Raw genomic sequence first — 7,505 nt, 5'->3', positions numbered from 1 at the left:
CGCCTCAAAATAGCCAAAAGTTGCAATACCCCCCCAAAGGAATAATTTTGCCTCAAAATAGGCAAACGTTGCAATCCCCCCCAAAGGATCAAATTCGCCTCAAAATGGCCAAAAGTTTCAATACCCCCAAAAGGAACAATTTCGCCTCAAAATGGCCAAAAGTTGCAATACCCCCCCAAAGGAACAATTTCGCCTGAAAATGGCCAAAAGTTGAAATACTCTCCCCAAGGAACAATTTTGACTCAAAATGGCCAAAAGTTCCAATACCCCCCCAAAGGAACAAATTCGCCTCAAAATGCCAAAAGTTGCAATACCCCCGCAAAGGAACAGTTTCGCCTCAAAATAGCCAAAAGTTGCAATCCTCCCCTAAAGGAACAATTTCGCCTCAAAATAGCCAAAAATTGCAATACCCCCCCAAAGGAACAAATTCGCCTCAAAATGGCCAAAAGTTGCAATACCCCCCCAAAGGAACAATTTCGCCTCAAAATGGCCAAAAGTTGAAATACCCCCCAAAGGAGCAATTTCGCCTCAAAATGGCCAAAAGTTGCAATACCCCTCTGAAAGGAACAAATTCGCCTCAAAATTGCAAAAAATTGCGAAACCCCCCAAAGGAAAAATTTCGCCTCAAAATGGCCAAAAGTTGAAATACTCCCCCAAAGGAACAATTTTGACTCGAAATTGCCAAAAGTTGCAATACCCCCCAAAGGAACAATTTCGCCTGAAAATGGCTGAAAGTTGCAATACCCCCCCAAAGGAACAATTTCGCCTCAAAATAGCCAAAAGTTGCAATACCCCCCCAAAGGAACAATTTTGCCTCAAAATGGCCAAAAGTTGCAATCCCCCCCAAAGGAACAAATTCGCCTCAAAATGGCCAAAAGTTGCAATTCCCCCCCCAAAGGAACAATTTCGCCTGAAAATGGCCAAAAATTGCAATACCCCCCTGAAAGGAACAAACTCACCTCAAAATTGCAAAAAATTGCATAACCCCCAAATGAACAATTTCACGTCAAAATGGCCAAAAGTTGAAATACTCTCCCAAAGGAACAATTTTGACTCAAATTTGCCAAAAGTTACAATACCCCCCAAAGGAACAATTTCGCCTGAAAATGGCCGAAAGTTGCAATACCCTCCCAAAGGAACAGTTTCGCTTCAAAATAGCCAAAAGTTGCAATACCCCTCCAAAGAAACAATATCGCCTCAAAAAGCCAAAAGTTGTAATACCCCCCCAAAGGAACAATTATGCCTCAAAATGGCCAAAAGTTGCAATGCCCCCAAAGGAACAAATTCGCCTCAAAATGGCCAAAAGTTGCAATGCCCCCCCAAAGGAACAATTTCGCCTCAAAATGGCCAAAAGTTGAAATACCCCCCAAAGGAACAATTTCGCCTCAAAATGGCCAAAAGTTGAAATACCCCCCCAAAGGAGCAATTTCGCCTCAAAATGGCCAAAAGTTGCAATACCCCTGTGAAAGGAACAAATTCGCCTCAAAATGGCCAAAAGTTGCAATAGCCTCCCAAAGGAACAGTTTCGCTTCAAAATGGCCAAAAGTTGCAATACCCCCCTAAAGGAACAATTTCGCCTCAAAATGGCCAAAAGTTGCAATTCCCCCCCCAAAGGAACAATTTCGTCTGAAAATGGCCAAAAATTGCAATACCCCCCTGAAAGGAACAAACTCACCTCAAAATTGCAAAAAATTGCATAACCCCCAAATGAGCAATTTCACGTCAAAATGGCCAAAAGTTGAAATACTCTCCCAAAGGAACAATTTTGACTCAAATTTGCCAAAAGTTGCAATACCCCCAAAAGAACAATTTCGCCTGAAAATGGTCAAAAGTTGCAATACCCTCCCAAAGGAACAGTTTCGCTTCAAAATAGCCAAAAGTTGCAATGCCCCCCCAAAGGAACAATTTCGCCTCAAAATGGCCAAAAGTTGCAATACCCCCAAAGGAACAATTTCGCCTCAAAATGGCCAAAAGTTGAAATACCCCCCCAAAGAAGCAATTTCGCCTCAAAATGGCCAAAAGTTGCAATACCCCTCTGAAAGGAACAAATTCGCCTCAAAATGGCCAAAAGTTGCAATAGCCTCCCAAGGGAACAGTTTCGCTTCAAAATGGCCAAAAGTTGCAATACCCCCCCAAAGGAACAATTTCGCCTCAAAATGGCCAAAAGTTGCAATTCCCCCCCAAAGGAGCAAATTCGCCTTAAAATTGCAAAAAATTGCGTAACCCCCCAAAGGAACAATTTCGCCTCAAAATGGCCAAAAGTTGCAATACCCCCCCAAAGGAACAATTTCGCTTTAAAATAGCCAAAAGTTGCAATACCCCCCCAAAGGAACAATATCGCCTCAAAATTGCAAAAAGTTACAACACCCCCCCAAAGGAACAAATTCGCCTCAAAATGGGCAAAAGTTGCAATACCGCCTGAAAGGAACAAATTCGCCTTAAAATTGCAAAAAATTGCATAACCCCCCAATGGAACAATTTCGCCTCAAAATGGCCAAAAGTTGAAATACTCCCCCAAAGGAACAATTTTTACTCAAAATGGCCAAAAGTTCCAATACCCCCCCAAGGAACAAATTCGCCTCAAAATGGCCAAAAGTTGCAATACCCCCCAAAGGAACAATTTCGCCTCAAAATGGCCAAAAGTTGCAATACCCCCCCAAAGGAACAATTTCGCCTCAAAATGGCCAAAAGTTGCAATACCCCCCAAAGGAACAATTTCGCATCAAAATTGCAAAAAGTTGCAATACCACCCAAAGGAACAATTTCGCATCAAAATTGCAAAAAGTTGCAATACCACCCAAAGGAACAATTTCGCATCAAAATGGCCAAAAGTTGTAATACCCCCCCAAAGGAGCAGTTTCGCCTCAAAATGGCCAAAAGTTGCAATACCCCCCTGAAAGGAACAAATTCGCCTCCAAATTGCAAAAAATTGCATAACCCCCCAAAGGAACAATATCGCCTCAAAATGGCCTAAAGTTGAAATACTCCCCCAAAGCAACAATTTTGACTAAAAAATGCCAGAAGTTGCAATACCCCCCCAAAGGAACAATTTCGCCTGAAAATGGCCAAAAGTTGCAATACCCCCCCAAAGAGCAAATACCATACTATGAAGAAAAAGACATGGATTGCACATCCCAAAAATACAATGATCTAAAGCAGCTAGGGAAAAAATTAAATAGAACATGAGGATCTTTTGTTACCATTCTGATCAGATTGTATTAAGCCCACTGCCACGTCACGGCAAACCTCTTGAGTGGGTCCCTAACCTGACCTTTTTGTGCGGCACCGTGCACTGACCACCGCCGCAGCGACAAAGCGCCAGCAGGACGGGCGACCTGGTGCCTCACAGCACCCATGCTGCAAGGCACAGCCCCCAAGGCTCCAGGCCGCGCCACCCCACCGACACCACACCACACCACCAAAACAGCAGCCACCACACAGCACCAGCACACAGTGAGAGGAGCTGTGCACTCACCTCCCACTGGCTCCCATATGTGAACTGGGAGCAAAAAGAAGGCTGACCCTCTTGCAGTCTCCTGCTGATTAAAATCACCTGTGCCAAATGGGAAGAGTGCAGATCCAAGCAAAAAAAGAGGGGGATAGACTGATATAAATACCATACTATGAAGAAAAAGACATGGATCGCACATCCCAAAAATACAATGATCTAAAGCCGCTAGGCAAAAAATTAAATAGAACATGAGGTTCTTTTGTTACCATTCTGATCAGATTGTATTAAGCCCACTGCCACGTCACGGCAAACCTCTTGAGTGGGTCCCTAACCTGACCTTTTTGTGCGGCACCGTGCACTGACCACCGCAGCAGCGACAAAACGCTGTCAGGGGTCAGCCTTTTTTGCTCCCAGTTTACACATGGGAGCCGGTGGGAGGTGAGTGCGCAGCTTCTCTCACTGTGTGTTGGTGCTGTGCAGTGGCCGCTGTTGTGGTGTTGTCGTGACAGTGGGGCAGTGCGGCCTGGAGCCTTGGGTGCTTTGCCTTGCAGCATGGGTGCTGTGAGGCGCCAGGTCGCCTGCCTTGCTGGTGCTTTGTCGCTGCGGCAGTGGTTGGTGCACAGTGCCGCACCATAAAGGCTTTAGATTAGGGACCCACTCAAGAGGTTTGCCGTGACGTGGCAGTGGGCTTAATACAGTCTGATCAGAATGGTAACTAAGAACCTCATGTTCTATTTAAATTTTTGCCTAGCGGCTTTTAGATCAATGTATTTTTGGGATGTGCGATCCATGTCTTTTTCTCCATGGCTTGTTATATAACAGTCTATCCCCCTCTGTTTTTTGCTTGGATCTGCACTCCCCCCATTTGGCACAGGTGTTTTTAATCAGCAGGAGACTGCAAGAGGGGTCAGCCTTTTTTGCTCCCAGATTACACATGGGAGCCGGTGGGAGGTGAGTGCGCAGCTTCTCTCACTGTGTGTTGGTGCTGTGCAGTGGCCGCTGTTGTGGTGATGTCGTGACAGTGGGGCAGTGCGGCCTGGAGCCTTGGGGGCTTTGCCTTGCAGCATGGGTGCTGTGAGGCGCCAGGTCGCCTGCTTTGCTGGTGCTTTGTCGCTGCGGCAGTGGTTGGTGCATAGTGCCGCACCATAAAGGCTTTAGATTAGGGACCCACTCAAGAGGTTCGCCGTGACGTGGCAGTGGGCTTAATACAGTCTGATCAGAATGGTAACTAAGAACCTCATGTTCTATTTAAATTTTTGCCTAGCGGCTTTTAGATCAATGTATTTTTGAGATGTGCGATCCATGTCTTTTTCTCCATGGCTTGTTATATAACAGTCTATCCCCCTCTGTTTTTTGCTTGGATCTGCACTCCCCCCATTTGGCACAGGTGTTTTTAATCAGCAGGAGACTGCAACGAGGGGTCAGCCTTTTTTGCTCCCAGTTTACACATGGGAGCCGGTGGGAGGTGAGTGCGCAGCTTCTCTCACTGTGTGTTGGTGCTGTGCAGTGGCCGCTGTTGTGGTGATGTCGTGACAGTGGGGCAGTGCGGCCTGGAGCCTTGGGGGCTATGCCTTGCAGCATGGGTGCTGTGAGGCGCCAGGTCGCCTGCCTTGCTGGTGCTTTGCCGCTGCGGCAGTGGTTGGTGCACAGTGCCGCACCATAAAGGCTTTAGATTAGGGACCCACTCAAGAGGTTCGCCGTGACGTGGCAGTGGGCGTAATACAGTCTGATCAGAATGGTAACTAAGAACCTCATGTTCTATTTAAATTTTTGCCTAGCGGCTTTTAGATCAATGTATTTTTGGGATGTGCGATCCATGTCTTTTTCTCCATGGCTTGTTACCCCCCCAAAGAGCAATTTCGCCTCAAAATGGCCAAAAGTTGCAATACCCCCCTGAAAGGAACAAATTCGCCTCAAAATTGCAAAAAATTGCATAACCCCCCAAAGGAACAATTTCGCCTCAAAATGGCCAAAAGTTGAAATACTCCCCCAAAAGAACAATTTCACCTCAAAATAGCCAAAAGTTGGAATACCCCCCCAAGGAAAAATTTCGCCTCAAAATGGCCAAAAGTTGCAATACCCCCCTGAAAGGAACAAATTCGCCTCAAAATTGCAAAAAATTGCAAAACCCCCCCAAAGGAACAATTTCGCCTCAAAATGGCCAAAAGTTGAAATACTCCCCCAAAGGAACAATTTTGACTCAAAATTGCCAAAAGTTGCAATACCCCCCCAAAGGAACAATTTCGCTTTAAAATTGCCAAAAGTTGCAATACCCCCCCAAAGGAACAATTTCGCCTCAAAATGGCCAAAAGTTGCAATACCCGCCTAAAAGGAATAAATTCGCCTCAAAATTGCAAAAAATTGCATAACCCTCCAAAGGAACAATTTTGACTCAAAATTGCCAAAAGTTGCAATACCCCCCCCAAAGGAACAATTTCGCCTGAAAATGGCCAAAAGTTGCAATACCCTCCCAAAGGAACAATTTCACCTCAAAATAGACAAAAGTTGGAATACCCCCCAAAGGAACAATTTCGCCTCAAAATGGCCAAAAGTTGAAATACTCCGCCAAAGGAACAATTTTGACTCAAAATTGCCAAAAGTTGCAATACCCCCCCAAAGGAACAATTTCGCCTCAAAATTGCAAAAAGTTGCAATACCCGCCTAAAGGAACAATTTCGCCTGAAAATGGCCAAAAGTTGCAATACCCTCCCAAAGGAACAATTTCACCTCAAAATAGACAAAAGTTGGAATACCCCCCCAAAGGAACAATTTTGCCTCAAAATGGCCAAAAGTTGCAATACCCCCCTGAAAGAAACAAATTCGCCTCAAAATTGCAAAAAATTGCATAACCCCCCAAAGGAACAATTTCGCCTCAAAATGGCCAAAAGTTGAAATACTCCCCCAAAGGAACAATTTTGACTCAAAATTGCCAAAAGATGCAATACCCCCCCAAAGGAACAATTTCGCTTTAAAATGGCCAAAAGTTGCAATACCCCCCAAAGGAACAATTTCGCTTTAAAATGGCCAAAAGTTGCAATACCCCCCAAAGGAACAATTTCGCTTTAAAATGGCCAAAAGTTGCGATACCCCCCAAAGGAACAATTTCGCCTCAAAATGGCCAAAAGTTGCAATACCCCCCCAAAGGAACAAATTTGCCTCAAAATTGCCAAAAGTTGCAATACCCCCCCAAAGGAACAATTTCGCTTTAAAATGGCCAAAAGTTGCAATACCCCCCAAAGAACAATTTCGCCTGAAAATGGCCAAAAGTTGCAATACCCTCCCAAAGGAACAGTTTCGCTTTAAAATGGCCAAAAGTTGCAATACCCCCCCAAAGGAACAATTTCGCCTCAAAATAGCCAAAATTTGCAATACCCCCCCAAAGGAAAAATTTCGCCTCAAAATGGCCAAAAGTTGCAATACCCCCCTAAAGGAACAATTTCGCCTCAAAATGGCCAAAAGTTACAATACCCACCCCAAAGGAACAATTTTGACTCAAAACTGCCAAAAGTTGCAATACCCCCCCAAAGGAACAATTTCGCCTCAAAATAGCCAAAATTTGCAATACCCCCCCAAAGGAACAATTTCGCCTCAAAATGGCCAAAAGTTGCAATACCCCCCTAAAGGAACAATTTCGCCTCAAAATGGCCAAAAGTTACAATACCCACCCCAAAGGAACAATTTTGACTCAAAACTGCCAAAAGTTGCAATACCCTCCCAAAGGAACAGTTTTGCTTCAAAATAGCCAAAAGTTGCAATACCCCCCCAAAGGAACAATTTCGCCTCAAAATGGCCAAAAGTTGCAATACCCCCCTGAAAGGAACAAATTCACCTCAGAATTGTAAAAAATTGCATAACCCCCCAAAGGAACAATTTCACGTCAAAATGGCCAAAAGTTGAAATACTCCCCCAAAGGAACAATTTTGACTCAAAATTGCCAAAAGTTGCAATACCCCCCAAAGGAACAATTTCGCCTCAAAATGGCCAAAAGTTGCAATACCCCCCCAAAGGAACAATTTCGCATTAAAATGGCCAAAAGTTGCAATACCCCCCCAAA

Source organism: Anomaloglossus baeobatrachus, unplaced genomic scaffold (assembly GCF_048569485.1).
Source record: "Anomaloglossus baeobatrachus isolate aAnoBae1 unplaced genomic scaffold, aAnoBae1.hap1 Scaffold_31, whole genome shotgun sequence".
Classification (NCBI taxonomy): domain Eukaryota; kingdom Metazoa; phylum Chordata; class Amphibia; order Anura; family Aromobatidae; genus Anomaloglossus; species Anomaloglossus baeobatrachus.
The sequence above is the reverse complement of the archived record's forward strand: the minus strand, read 5'-3'. Positions refer to the sequence as shown.